This window comes from Phoenix dactylifera, chromosome 16 (genome assembly GCF_051530095.1).
Source record: "Phoenix dactylifera cultivar Ajwa chromosome 16, Ajwa_hap1_PhDact_Kaust_v1.1, whole genome shotgun sequence".
NCBI lineage: Eukaryota > Viridiplantae > Streptophyta > Magnoliopsida > Arecales > Arecaceae > Phoenix > Phoenix dactylifera.
In genome coordinates this window covers 6,114,542-6,130,943 of record NC_143205.1, presented here as the reverse complement: position 1 = coordinate 6,130,943, position 16,402 = coordinate 6,114,542, and the positions used below count along the sequence as shown (strand labels likewise).

The following is a 16,402-nucleotide window of genomic DNA, read 5'->3' as shown; positions in this document are numbered from 1 at the left end:
GAAGGTAGACCCCCAGTTATGACACTTCGACAATACTTACATCCCACTAGGACTAGTCAACCTTCATGCATGATTATTCCTGAAAATGTAGGACACTTTGAAATCAAACCAGGAGTAATTCAATTGCTGCCCAAGTATCATGGGATGGAATCCGAGAACCCTTATCTTCATCTTAAGGATTTTGAGAAAATTAGCATCACATTTAGAGTGCCAAATGTATCGAAAGACGTCCTTAAATTGACCTTGTTTCCTTTTTTCTTAAAGGATAAAGCCAAAACATGGCTGAACTCCTTGAGACCTAGATCGCTAGGAACATGGCATGATATGCAAAGAGAATTCTTGAAAAAATTCTTTCCCGCACAACGAACTAACTTTTTGAAAAGGCACATTAGTAATTTCCAACAAAAAGACCATGAAACATTTTATGAATGCTGAGAGAGATTTAAAGATTTGCTTCTCTCTTGTCCTCATCATGGGTTTGAAATATAGAGAACCATTAGTTTCTTTTACGAAGGGTTGTCTCCACAGTTAAAACAATTTATAGAGACTATGTGCAATGGTCTATTTTTGGAAACGCAACCCGATGAGGCATGGGACTATTTAGACTCTCTCGCAGAGACTGCACAATTATGGGATACAGGGGATAGAGTGAATAAACCTTTACCTAAGCCTACTAGCGTTGGACACGGGGGCCTTTACAACCTTAGTACTCAGGATGATATTCAGGCTAAAATGGCAGCCCTTACTAGGAAGGTAGAGGAAATTGAACTTAACGTAGAAGGATTGAACCCGTCAAGACCGTAGAACATAACAGCGAGTGTTGTAGGATTTGTGAGATGCCTGGCCATCTCACCACTGATTGTCCCACAATACCCGCATTCAAGGAAGTCTTGCACGATCAGGCCAATGTTATGAATACCTATCAAAAATCTTTCAATAATCCTTTTTCGGGTACTTACAACCCTGGATGGAAGAACCATCCAAATTTCAGGTGGAGGAATGACCAATCTCAACAAGTATATAACCCAACTCCTCCACCTCCGCAACCTCATTATGCACCCACACCCCCTCAAAAACCCAGTCTCGAAGAAACTTTGCAATCTTTCATGCAAGGTCAAGCTAAAATCAATGATGAATTAAGAAATCAACTAACAACGCTGACCACTGCTTTAAGTGCTCAAGAGAAGGGTAAGCTACCAGCTCAACCACAACCTAACCCTCAAGTCTATGGCGGTAGTAATGCATCATCTTCAACTTCGCATAAAGAACAAGCGAAGAGTATAATAACTTTGCGAAGTGGAAAGGTTATTGATCGACCAGTCCCAGAACAAACACAAGTCATACCTGATTCTGACCCTCCCAAGACAAAAGAAAAGGATAACGAAGAAACTGAAGCACCTACATCTACTAAAAAAATCAAATGTCCTTTTCCTGCACCGTTTCCACAAAGATTAAAGCCCTTGCAAAAGCTTGAACCAAACTTTGAAATTCTTGAGCTTTTTAAGTAAGTAAAAATCAATGTACCTCTTCTTGATGCAATCAAACAAGTGCCTTCCTATGCAAAATTTTTAAAAGATTTGTGCACTGTCAAGCGTCGTTTAAATGTCAAGAAGAAGGCATTTTTGGCTGAAAATGTGAGTGCGATTTTACAGCATAATCTTCTCCCTAAATATAAGGATCCCGGTTGCCCAACTATCTCATGCATCATTGGCAATTTTAGGATTGAGCGAGCATTGCTAGATTTAGGAGCGAGTGTGAACTTGTTGCCATATACGGTATATGAGCAACTCGGTTTGGGTGAGTTGAAGCCAACAACTGTCACCTTACAATTAGCTGACAGGTCAGTAAAGGTCCCTAGAGGGATTATCGAAGATGTGTTGGTCCAAGTAGACAAGTTCTATTTTTCTGTTGACTTTATTGTACTGGACACACATCCGGCTTCCAATTCACCATCTCAGATTCCTGTCATCTTAGGACGTCCATTCCTTGCAACTTCTAATGCATTGATCAATTGTAGGAATGGTGTCATGAAGCTTTCTTTTGGCAATATGACCTTGGAATTGAACATTTTTAGTATAGGTAAACAACCCTGTGATCATGAAGAAAGTAAAGAAGTTGAATGGGTTGAAACCATTGCGGAAGAATATCTGTTAAAAGAAACATTTACTGAATCGGCCGACAATGGTTTGATAGATTGGTGTTCTGAAGGTACTGCTGACGATGTGGTCCCACCTGTTTTAGATAATTCGGATGTCATGATGGTCAATGGGTGGAGACCGAGAATAGAGGAATTTGAACAGTTGCCATCTCGAGAAGCAAAGATAGTACCATCCCATGAACAAGCACCTAAGCTCGAGTTGAAACCTTTACCGAAGGAACTCAAGTATGCCTTTCTTGGACCCGAGGACACTTTTCCTATAATCATCTCATCTGATCTTGATCATGCCCAAGAAAGAAAATTACTTGGTGTTCTAAAGAATCATAAGGGAGCTTTAGGGTGGTCTATTGCTGACTTGAAGGGGATTAGCCCTTTAATTTGCACGCACCGGATATATTTGGAGGACAATGCTAAAACCACAAGGCAAATGCAACGTAGATTGAATCCTACGATGAGAGATGTGGTTAAAGCAGAAGTCCTCAAGTTGCTTGACGTGGGTATTATTTACCCAATTTCCGACAGTAAATGGGTAAGTCCTACACAAGTTGTTCCTAAGAAGTCGGGTCTGACGGTAGTCGAAAATGAGCAGGGTGAACTAGTTCCAACTCGTGTTCCAACGAGTTGGCGCATATGTGTTGACTACCGAAAATTGAATTTGGTCACTAGAAAAGATCACTTTTTCCTACCCTTCCTAGACCAAGTTTTGGAAAGAGTTGCAGGACACAAATTTTATTGTTTTCTCGATGGCTATTCCGGGTACTACCAAATCGAGATTTCACCAGAAGATCAAGAGAAGACTACATTCACTTGTCCTTTTGGCACATTTGTTGGATTGCCCCACAGCGGCGCGACGTTCGCGGCGGAATCCGCATGCCGGGCCCGGTGCATCGCATACGCCGGAACAGGATCGGGTAGATTTCAAAATTTTTCTGAATCAAAACGATTCAGAACCCTTTTGAATTAAGATGGGGATTAAACTAAGATCTAATAATTAATTATGAATTGTTAAACTACCAGAAAATCAGAAATATAAAAGTTCAAATGAAGATCTCATCTTCATCTTTGTGCGGGTAGAAGAACACCGCAACCGATGATCATGGTTTGGTTCCTTGTAGCCGCACAAACGTCCGGCCTCTACAAGTGTCCACACGAGGTTGCTGAAGATCAGAGATGGGGCTTCACCGGGGTGCTAGCTCCTTGCAAAAGCCTCTCTTGGATGTCGAAGAAGAAGGAAGAAGAAATCATAAGGATCCCACCTTGTGCAGCCTTCAAAAGGAAGAAGAAAACCCTTCACTGTTTTGATTCTTTTCTCTCCCTTTTTGCTGATTTAAAAATCCCCAAAAACATAGCCTTGCTGCCCACGCCTGGGAGAAGAGCTCTGATTTTTCTTGGGGCGTGGGGCGCCCTTTTTATAGGGTTCAAAACCCTATGCGCCAGGAAACCTATTCCTAATAGGTTTCCTGGTGCCTTTCTTTATTGAAGGGCCCCTTGATTCTTGGAAAGAATCAAGGGGCGTTGGCTCCCAGCAAAGAAGGAGAGGGGGCCACGCCCCTCCTTGTCCTCTTGGCTGCCCCCTCTTGCCTATTTTGACCCATCAAAATTAGGCATCAAGAGGGAGGCTCCAATAATAGAAAAAAGGCTGAATTTGGCAGGATTTTCAAGGACTCGATCTAGCCAACTTTTGACTAGGATTTGAGTCAAATTTCTTTGGGTCAGACCCAACATAATTTGACTCAATTAATCAGCAAATCAAAGACTTAATTATAATCTAATTATAATTATTTAATTCTTCCATTTAACTCACTAACTCTTAGTGGGTTATTTCAAACATCAATCTCATTGACATTGTGATTCCAAATCACAATTCGACAATCCTAATAATCAGAACCCCTAATGTGTGTGACCTCGTAGGTTCTAATCTAACTGGTAATGAGACATATTGAAATCTCTATCTCAATATCACTAAAACACCTTTCAGTGGACTGAAACACTTTCAGTTCTATTCGTCAGGGTTTACCGATCATCAGGTAAATTCCCGTGAGTCCCAACATCCACAAGTGACACCTAGCAGTATGTAGTGGCAACCCAGTAGAATAGAATAATGAATCTCTAGGTGCAGTTATCGTATGATACAGTCCTACTATCGTGGATCCCTACAGGACGGAGGTCATGGATAACTCGTCAAACCCCATCGTCTGTCATATGTCAAGATTTATTCGACTTAAGTTCGAGAGTGAAAAACTCTTTCTCCACTATGCATACTGCCCCGGCCGAGGTCTTACGAACTTAGTCTTATAAATCACATAGGATCTCTCCTTATCTATCAAGGTCGATAGATTCCATATAGGTGCATACCCTACTCCTACAGTGAAATTACTGCAGCCAATCTACACTGCATGGACCCATATGTCTAGAGACTATGTATATGTGCAGTCAAACTACAATAACCTCACTGTGAGTAGCCGAAGCACCGCAGGTCAAAGGACCAGTCACACTACTGCAACATCAAGCAAGTCACTGACGAGTGGATAGACATCCAAGTAACTTCTTGTCTTGGTCACGCTCAGTATCCTTGTTCTCTAACAAGCACCTGCACTATCACTTCAATATCCTTACACTGTGGACTCGAGTCTCGTCCATCCATAAGGAAAGCGATCTGTGCACTGATCTCATCGGATCGATCACCGTCCTCGTGATGATCCATTGATCAGGAGCATTTAGAAATTAATCACTAATGACACATGGCTCAAATTTTCAACTCTTGAGAATATGCGTCATCATCTTATTAATTCCTTGGACGATTCATGGACACATAAGAACATGAATGAAAAGAATGCCCAACTTAATAAATTCATAATAAGGTCAAGTACAAATTTATGTCCCAGAATAAAATAATGCATCAGCCAAATTGGCTTCTAGGGCATACTTCTAACAATCTCCCACTTGCACTAAAGCCAATCAGCCATAAACCTAAAGCCCCATCTTCTCAAGATGCGCTTCAGTTTTCTGCCGACTTAGCGCTTAGTCAATGGGTCCACCACATTTCCTATGGAGTCTACTCTCTGATCCTCTACTTATTTCTTTTTGAGGTAATCGCTTATTAGGTTAAATCGCCGCTCTATGTGCTTCGGCTTCTGGTGAGACCTTGACTCTTTAGCTAGTGCTATCGTACCTTTGTTATTGCAGTTGAGTGTTATGGCATCTGATGACATTACACCTAACTCAGCAATGAACTTCTTAAACCAGAAGGTTTCCTCTACACCCTTAGATACGGCTTAACATTCAGCTTCTAAGGTAGAATCTACAATGATCGGTTGTTTGGAACTCTTCCAATTTACTGAACCATCATTGCACATATTCTGATGTAGACTTTCTATCATCAATATGTGTGCATCCTTCTACCTTCAACTCTGATATTCTTCCAAAGACCAAGAACATGTCCTTAGTTCTTCTCAAGTACTTAAGACTGTTCTTCATATCTATCCAGTGCTTCTTGCCTGGATTTGACTGATATATGCTCGTGACACTCACAGCATATACTATATCATATCACGTACATAGCATGGTATACATGAGGCTCCCTATAGCCGAAGCATAAGGGATCTTGCTCATTCGCTGAATCTCTTCAGATGTGTTGGGGCACATCTTCTTAGAGAGATTTGTCCCATGCCTAAGGGATAATAATCCTCTTTTAGAGGTTTCCATGCCGAACCTCTTCAGCACTCCCTCTATGTAATATTCTGTGACAGGACAAGCATCCTTTTAGATCTATCTCTATAGACCTTAATTCCCAAAATATAGGATGCTTTTCCAAAGTCTTTTATGGAGAAATCCTTAGACAACCATATCTTGACCTAAGTTAGCATGGGAACACCATTTCGAATTGGAAGAATATTATCCATGTACAACACGAGAAATACAATAGCCCTCCCACTAACCCTTCTTATAAACACATGGTTCCTCTTCGTTCTTGATGAAATCAAATGATTTGATTATATCGTTGAAACGAGTATTCCAACTCCGAGATTCTTGCTTTAGTCCATAGAAGGACCTTTGCAGTTTGCAGACCTTGTGATCACCATCACAATATCTCATAATCATATTATGCTGCAATATCAAGCAATATTCGAATGGACTTCAGCATGGCTACAGGTGAAAAAGTATCCTGATATTCAGTGCCTTCGCACTGACTATAATCTTTCGCCATTAGCCTTGCCTTATAGGTCCCTATCTAGCCATCCGAACTTAATTTTCTCTTGTGGATCCATTTACACCCAATAGGTACTATACCTTCTGGTGGATCTACCAAGGGCCAGACTTGGTTGGAATGCATGGAGTCCTTCTCTGACTTCATCGCTTCTAGTCATCTCTCGGAATCGATGTCTAACATCGCCTCGTTGTAGGTATTGGGATCCTTACCTTGATCCCCATCTCTCATGAGGAACACTTCCTCTACGAGGTGGAGGAGGTACTACGTGTACTGGCTTAATAGGTTCTATAGGCATAATAGCTCGTTGCTCTTTAGAGACTTTCTCTTCAAGCTCAATTTTTCTTCCACTATCTCTGTCAAGGATAAACTATTTTCCATGAAGATAGCATCTAGGCTCACAAACACTTTGTGATCCTTTGGAATGAAAAGTCGTATCCTAATGACTCTTTAGGATATCCTATAAAACGAGCAGTAATTGTCCTATCTTCTAACTTGTCCGTCTGTTGTCGCTTGAGTTGAGCTGGACATCCCTAAATCTTGAGATTACCAAGACTCAGCTTCTTACCATGTCATATCTCATATAGTGTGGTAGGAACGGACTTTAGAGAAAATTCTATTCAATAAGTAAATAGCTGAAAATAGAGTATCTATCTAAAGAAACAAGGGTAAATCAGTGAAGCTCATCATGGAGCGGACCACATCCAATAGAGTCCGATTCCTCCTTTCTGACACTCCGTTGAGCTGAGGTGTACCAGGAGGAGTCCATTATGAAACTATACCATTCTCCTTGAGATAATCACAAAACTCTCCACTAAGGTATTCACTTACTCGATCTGATCGAAGAATCTTAATGAGTTTTTCTGTTTATTTTTCTACTTCATATCTCAACTCTTTGAACCTTTCAAAAATTTCAGATTTGTGTATCATACACATATCCATACCGTGAGTAATCATCGGTAAATAAAGTAAAAAATTACAACCCCAGCCTGCACATCGAATGGGCCACACACATCAGTATGTACTAGGATAAGTATTTCAGTGGACCTCCCTGTGTCCTACAAAGGATAATTTGGCCATCTTTCCTCGAAGGCAGAATTTATAAATCGAATATGACTCGAAAGTCAATGAGCCCAAAAGCTCATGTTTCTTCAATTTGTTTATTCTGTCTTCTTCTATATGGCCAAGCCTGAGGTGCCACAAATACTTTAAATTTATCTCATTTCTGGATCTATTAGATCCTATGGTATTCACTGTTTTCTCAGATACATTCATAGATACATCCATATGTATGTGATAGAGACTGTCAATCATAAAACCATGTTGAACCAATTTATTTCTCAAATAAATGGAACAGTAGTCTTATAAAAATCTTTCTGTGCTAAACAAGATACAGAAATTAAATTTCTGCTAGCAATAGGTAACAATCCCTAAGTATCCTGAGCATTTCTGACATACCTTCTGAAGGTCTGTCACCCTTCATATTCTTTATGCTTCCCATGTATGTAGGACAGTTCCTCTTCCAATGGCCGTCCATTATGCAATGGAAACTCTTTTTTTTCCAAATAGACTCTCTCTTGGAAGTAGAAACCAACTCGACAGCAAGAACGATGCCCCTTGAACTCTTCAAGGTCCCTAAGGTAGTTACCAATTTATTTAACAATTCTGTTTTGGTGCATACAATCTTGTTCATATGGTAGTCTACTATAAACTGTTCATATAAATCTAGAAGGGATTGTAGGATCAGATCTATTTGCAATTCCTTATACATGGTCATATCGAGCTTCTCAAGCTCCTCTAGGTCTTTGATCATAGTCAAACAGTGATCGTGGACAGACTGCCCCTCACGCATCTTTGCCTTGAAGAGCCTCTTGGACACTTCAAAACATGCTGCGCGACTCTGATCACCATACAACTCTTGTAGGTAATTTAATATGTCCCTGGCAGTCTCATGTTCTCATGCTGGCATTGTAATTCATTGGACATACATGCCATTGTGCAGCACCTAACTTTATTGTCATTGTTCGTCCACTTAACATGCATCTTACGCTAATCAGTGATCGGACAGATTGGTAACACGGAGATTCTATGGTCTAGCACATACCCTAATTTCTCACAATTCAAAACTGTTTTGAAATTTGCTGAGCCAGTCTTTATAATTGGGTTTGGTCAAACGGTTGTTCTATAGGATATGAGTTAAAAGTCTAGAAGCTGACTTTATAATCCTCAGAGAGTAAGGATTCTAGTTAGAATTTTGTACTTGATCCTAATTTATTCTAGGGTCTTTTAGAACAAATGTACCTCCCACTATTTTCTCGAATTCCTCACACTCCTCTGGTAGGAAAACGAAAAACCTACACGACTAGGGTTTCTAGTGGGTACTGCGGTCCCACCGATTTACATGCCACCTCACCTAACAGTTATTGGTGACACATAAATGGATGAGTGTACAACTCTTGTACAATGCTTCTCAAGCATGTTGCAGTGCTACTTGGTCTCTAAGTCATGAAGACCTCACCTAACAGTTATTGGTCCCATTCCTTAGTTAAGTCAGACCCACCATATAACCGTAGAAATAAAGTCGTCATTGGGTCCTCACCTAACAGTTATTGGTGCCCAACCCCACCTTTACCCCTACAACATCTCATGTCTATAGAGAGGTCCAGCCCCCCGATGCAACTTGCCCACTGTGTCCAGCCGAGACAAGTCAACATCAGAAAGACCTTAGCAGCTCTACTACGGTGGAAGGCCTATGGACTTAATATTGGTTAATCATGTCTTAGTGTTTGCAACTTGAGCTCTTCATAAGAGGTAATCGAATAATTGGCCAGGTAAGCAGGTGGGAGGCTCCCCTTACTCAGAGAGTAAGGTCCTAATTAAGTAACCACCTTTCATGCTTTCTTAGACACCAATTAGATCAAGTAATCTAATATGACTCGCTCATGTTGGTTCACTCTCGACTTGATTGAGGAGGTTTTAGTTTAGGACTCATTTGGATTGGTCTATTAGTTTGCATCATATGTAAATCTATCTACCCCGCATACATTCACATCACATGCAAACGGCACATCGCAGGTAGTTAAAATCGCAGCAATAAATAAAATCTGAATTTTAAATAGGTGATGATCATGGATTCTAATTAGGTCATATTACAAGCACATGCACGTCAGTCGATCAGCTGGTCTTCAACTCTTGAATTGGTCCTAAGCCTCCTTGATTCGATCCTTGATCAACTCTTGATCCAATCGCCATCAACTGCTCAGATTACCGTTCATCTCATGTACTATCTTTGACTGATCGTTGATGTACATTACATCACAGAAATACAACCAGATATAGAAATAAATTACATCCCTTTTAGGAGGCACGCAGGCCCCTCAAAACATCAAATAAGATGCATGCAAGCATCTGAAAATATTACATGACATTACAGATCACATCGCAGGTCTTTACATTTGATACCAAAAGGGTTTGAATCCTATGATCATCACTAAATGCATCTTATGCATAATTTTATCAAATCTGATTTTAATTTTATTATGCAACCATCTGAGATCCAGATCATGCAATACCTTAATTTTAAACATCATAATCACATCATAATTTTAAAACTAACATCGCATGATCGATCTAACAAAATCAGCATGCTGAAAATTTCAGCATCACGAAATTTCAGCACGCAGAATTTTTCAGCATGCATAATAATTAAAAAATCAGAACAAATTCATAATCAATTAAATATTATCTTAATTGGATCCCCAAAACTATAGCTCTGATACCACTATTGGATTGCCCCATAGCGGCGCGACGTTCGCGGCGGAATCCGCATGCCGGGCCCGGTGCATCGCATACGCCGGAACAGGATCGGGTAGATTTCAAAATTTTTCTGAATCAAAACGATTCAGAACCCTTTTGAATTAAGATGGGGATTAAACTAAGATCTAATAATTAATTATGAATTGTTAAACTACCAGAAAATCAGAAATATAAAAGTTCAAATGAAGATCTCATCTTCACCTTTGTGCGGGTAGAAGAACACCGCAACCGATGATCGTGGTTTGGTTCCTTGTAGCCGCACAAACGTCCGGCCTCTACAAGTATCCACACGAGGTTGCTGAAGATCAGAGATGGGGCTTCACCGGGGTGCTAGCTCCTTGCAAAAGCCTCTTGGATGTCGAAGAAGAAGGAAGAAGAAATCACAAGGATCCCACCTTGTGCAGCCTTCAAAAGGAAGAAGAAAACCCTTCACTGTTTTGATTCTTTTCTCTCCCTTTTTGCTGATTTAAAAATCCCCAAAAACATAGCCTTGCTGCCCCACGCCGGGGAGAAGAGCTCTGATTTTTCTTGGGGCGTGGGGCTCCCTTTTTATAGGGTTCAAAACCCTATGCGCCAGGAAACCTATTCCTAATAGGTTTCCTGGTGCCTTTCTTTATTGGCGGGCCCCTTGATTCTTGGAAAGAATCAAGGGGCGTTGGCTCCCAGCAAAGAAGGAGAGGGGGCCACGCCCCTCCTTGTCCTCTTGGCTGCCCCCTCTTGCCTATTTTGACCCATCAAAATAAGGCATCAAGAGGGAGGCTCCAATAATAGAAAAAAGGCTGAATTTGGCAGGATTTTCAAGGACTCGATCTAGCCAACTTTTGACTAGGATTTGAGTCAAATTTCTTTGGGTCAGACCCAACATAATTTGACTCAATTAATCAGCAAATCAAAGACTTAATTATAATCTAATTATAATTATTTAATTCTTCCATTTAACTCACTAACTCTTAGTGGGTTATTTCAAACATCAATCTCATTGACATTGTGATTCCAAATCACAATTCGACAATCCTAATAATCAGAACCCCTAATGTGTGTGACCTCGTAGGTTCTAATCTAACTGGTAATGAGACATATTGAAATCTCTATCTCAATATCACTGAAACACCTTTCAGTGGACTGAAACACTTTCAGTTCTACTCGTCAGGGTTTACCGATCATCAGGTAAATTTCCGTGAGTCCCAACATCCACAAGTGACACCTAGCAGTATGTAGTGGCAACCTAGTAGAATAGAATAATGAACCTCTAGATGCAGTTATCGTTTGATATAGTCCTACTATCGTGGATCCCTACAGGACGGAGGTCATGGATAACTCGTCAAACCCCATCGTCTGTCATATGTCAAGATTTATTCGACTTAAGTTCGAGAGTGGAAAACTCTTTCTCCACTATGCATACTGCCCCAGCCGAGGTCTTACGGACTCAGTCTTATAAATCATATAGGATCTCTCCTTATCTATCAAGGTCAATAGATTCCATATAGGTGCATACCCTACTCCTACAGTGAACCTACTGCAGCCAATCTACACTGCATAGACCCATATGTCTAGAGACCATGTATATGTGCAGTCAAACTACAATAACCTCACTGTGAGTAGCCGAAGCACCGCAGGTCAAAGGATCAGTCACACTACTGCAACATCAAGCAAGTCACTGACGAGTGGATAGACATCCAAGTAACTTCTTGTCTTGGTCACGCTCAGTACCCTTGTTCTCTAACAAGCACCTGCACTATCACTTCAATATCCTTACACTGTGGACTCGAGTCTCGTCCATCCATAAGGAAAGCGATCTGTGCACTGATCTCATCGGATCGATCACCGTCCTCATGATGATCCATTGATCAGGAGCATTTAGAAATTAATCACTAATGACACATGGCTCAAATTTTTAACTCTTGAGAATATGTGTCATCATCTTATTAATTCCTTGGACGATTCGTGGACACATGAGAACATGAATGAAAAGAATGCCCAACTTAATAAATTCATAATAAGGTCAAGTACAAATTTATGTCCCAGAATAAAATAATGCATTAGCCAAATTGGCTTCTAGGGCATACTTCTAACAACATTCGCTTTCCATCGGATGCCATTCGGGTTGTGTAATGCACCTGCGACATTCCAAAGATGCATGCTCAGCATTTTTGAAGATATGAACGAGAAATTTTTAGAAGTGTTTATGGATGATTTCTCTGTTTTTGGTGACTCTTTTGATGATTGCCTGTCACATTTACAAGCAGTCTTAGCTCGATGCATGGAAAAGAATCTGATACTGAATTGGGAGAAATGCCACTTCATAGTGCCAAAGGGAATTGTCCTAGGACATATTGTTTCATCGAAGGGCATGGAAGTTGATAGAGCTAAGATTGGCCTAATCGCCAAGTTACCTGCACCCAAGATGGTTAGAGATGTTAGATCATTTTTGGGTCACGCAGGATTTTAAAGGACAACATTATCATTTTTGGTTATTACCTTTTGAGATCATGTGCGATGCTAGTGACTATGCGATAGGAGCTGTCCTAGGACAACACAAGGATAATAAACCATATGTCATTTACTATGCAAGCAAAACCTTAAACGATGCTCAAATGAATTACACCACCACCGAGAAGGAATTGCTTGCAGTAGTATTTGCATTAGACAAATTTCGCTCTTATATCCTTGGTGCTCCTATTATTATCTTTACGGATCATGCAGCGCTAAAATATTTGCTAGATAAGAAAGAGGCCAAACCACGCTTAATACGATGGATACTTCTACTCCAAGAATTTGACATCACTATCAAAGATAAAAAGGGAGTAGAGAATGTGGTTGCTGACTATTTATCACGGCTAGTTTTTAATGATTCGGTGCCACAGTTTTCCATCAAGGATTCATTCCCCGAGGAGCAGCTATTTGCACTTTCTACTATGCCATGGTATGCTGATATCGTAAACTTTCTTGTCACGAACCGGATGCCAGAGCATTGGGGATCGAATGATGAGAATAACTTCTTACGTGAAGTAAGGAGTTATTATTATGATGCCCCCTATTTGTTCAAGTATTGCAATGATCAAATCTTTAGAAGATGCATACCGGATCATGAGATGAAAAGTATACTTTCTTTTTGTCATGCCAGTGCTTGTGGAGGTCACTTTGCATCTAAGAAAATGGCACCTAAGGTGTTACAATGTGGTTTTTATTGGCCTACACTATTTAAAGATGCCCACGAGTTCTATAGGACTTGGAACCCATGTCAACGTGTTGGAAGTCTAACTCGTAGGCAAATGATGCCTCTTCAGCCCATTACTGCTATTGAAATTTTTGATATGTGGGGCATCGATTTCATGGGCCCATTCCCACCATCTTTTGGATATGAGTATATTTTGGTTGGTGTTGAGTATGTGTCCAAATGGGTAGAAGCTGTGTCTTGTCGAACAAATGATCACAAACCAATTTTAAAATTTCTTAAAGAAAACATATTTTCTAGGTTTGGGATGCCCAAGGTTATAATTAGTAATGGGGGAAAACATTTTTGTAATAAGCCTTTTGAGATCCTGTTACGAAAGTACGGTATCACTCATAGAATTGCAACTCCTTATCACCCGCAGACTAGTGGCCAAGTAGAGTTAGCCAATCGGGAGATTAAACGAATTTGAGAGAAAACGGTGAATCCATCATGCAAAGACTGGTCTTTAAAACTTTCTGACGCATTGTGGGCTTACCGTACTGCTTATAAAACTATTCTTGGTATGTCCCCGTATCGGCTAGTCTATGGAAAAGCATGTCATCTACCTGTTGAAATAGAGCATAAATCGTATTGGGCCATTAGAAAATTAAACTTTGAACTGTCAGATGCTGGTTTAGCTAGAAAAATACAACTAAGTGAGTTGAATGAAATTCGTCAGGATGCGTATGACAATGCTAGACTTTGTAAAGAACGAATGAAAATTAGGCTTGATAAATCAATTCTAAGAAAATCTTTTGAACCTGCACAAAAAGTTCTTTGTTATGACTCTCGTTTACATCTGTTTCCTGGAAAGTTACGATCAAGATGGACAGGTCCTTTCATTGTAAAAACTGTTTTTCCACATGGGGCAATTGAAATTGAGAATCCACAGGATGGCAAAATTTTTAAGGTAAATGGACACAGATTAAAACCTTTTTTTGAAAATTTTGCAGATGAAGAGGACTCCTTTCTCTTGGAGGAGCCTTCTTATGACTGAGCATGACGGCCAAGGTATGTGTATATTAGTTAGAATTCAATTTTTTCTTTTATTTCTAGTTTTCTTCTTATTTTGTAGGTCTTCTTTTCTAAAAATCAACAGCTCAAGGTATTCTTCTTCTCTCTATTATTTTCTCTATTGTCTCTCATATATAGTTTTCTTGCATTTTTTTACATTGAGGACAATGCAATGTTTAAGTTGGGGGGAGGAAAATATTTTGATCAAAAAAAAATATATTTTTGCATTTGATTTATTCTATTACTTTCTTTTCTGAGCAAATGCACATGTATTTTCATATTGAGTTTGTGCAACTATTAAGGCAAGGAACACATGCATATTATGACTGATCAGAGACCTATTATTATATCCCCACACGTGTACTTAATGACAATAGGAAGGCCTCAGGAGTTCATATTTGTTAATTGCATTTTTGTTACCTTTATTCGTAAAAGAAGTACGAGTATCCTTGTTCGTACCATAAGGTTCATGATTTGGTTTTCACATAAAGATAGAGGTTGAATATCCCAGCTAGATTACTTAGATGCTTTATGATCCAACCTTGGTTGACCTATAGTCATGATGCAGTCACATATATAATAAAAATATCTATTTGGTTCAGTCTATCATCTCTTTTCTTGCAGATATATATATTAAAAAAAAAAATCCTTATGATGACAAGTCTAGCCTCGTGGCGTAGTCTGGTTCGAGTAATTAAGTTCGAGGGGTGTTTCACCTAATGTCTTGAGCCAACTGGATCGGGGGTCATTGGCTGAAAGCTCGTTACATGGACCTTACTAGAGCCTAATGGGGTTGGATAGCTGTAGTCGTCATGGATATTGAAAAAAAATAATAATAATAAATAATAATAAAAAATAAAATAACAATAAGCATGAATGAGTTGGTCAGGCTGAACCTAGTGACATGTGGTAATGACTGGTTTGAATCCATTATGTTGGACCTCTGTGTACCCGGGTTGTTTAGTTGGGATTAATAGCTCTTTCTTTACATGCCAACCATTCTTGACAAATTTAGACAACATGTGATATTCTGAAAATTTGATGGATCAGGTTCTAACAAATTGTAGAAAATACTTGTGAACTTGAGTAGTGCACCTAAAACTTAGGCGGTGCCCTATTGTGGTGGAGGTATTAGTACTCTGAGAAAGTCATGCTATTTTATGCACACTACATTTTCATATTTCTTCGCTTTGACAGTTGCCATGCTTGAAAATATATATCAATTAATTACATGTGTATTAGCTTAAGATTTATTTCATATTTTTATTATTAGAATCTCATGTCATATCATTCATGATGTTTGTGGGTAACATCACTGCAAATCCTCACGAGACAACCCTCGTCCACTAGGGTAACCTAGGGGTTTAACGACTTGTTGCACGTGCTAAGTGCAATCGTGATGCCCTACGAAAGTGGGTACGTATCTTAGTTTTGTGTTTTTAGTTTTAATAAAATGTCATAGGTTAAACCACACCTTTTGCACTCTCAGATTATCATTTGCTCGTTAATTGCAAGAGACTAGCAATAAGCTAGTTGGAGGGTGTGATGAAAGCACAAAAGTGCGATCTACACATCACTTAAATTAGTATTATTGCTAACAAATAATGATAGAAGTGCTGTATTAATATTATATTTTTGTGGGGTGCAGGTGATCGGAAATCAAAGCTAAAATGCACATTGGGTCCAAAAATATGCATCACTGCAGGTGACCAGCCAACTGCATGGGTCGACCCCAGTTGCATACTAGAAGGAGGTCAAGTTCAGCCGTATACTTCGTCGCAGCTTCATTCTTCTGCAAGCCCAAGCATCTATTCCACATGTCCGCCCGCGTGGAAGAAACGAGCATCCTCTTCTTTTCCCCATTTCAAAGGCTTTTGGAGTTCATTCATCCCAGCAGTCACCCCCGCATCATCTGCCGCGTCCACGAAGCATCCGAAGCGTCCGAATCCAGTGATCCACCTTCCAAATCTCATCTTCCCCGAGTCCGCTTCTC

General features: G+C 39.9%; 1 pseudogene; it reads right to left on the bottom strand.

Annotated features, from left to right (window-relative positions):
* Nucleotides 1–381: 381 nt before the first annotated feature.
* On the bottom strand, nt 382–479 carry LOC120106788 (small nucleolar RNA R71; annotated as a pseudogene).
* Nucleotides 480–16,402: the final 15,923 nt, after the last annotated feature.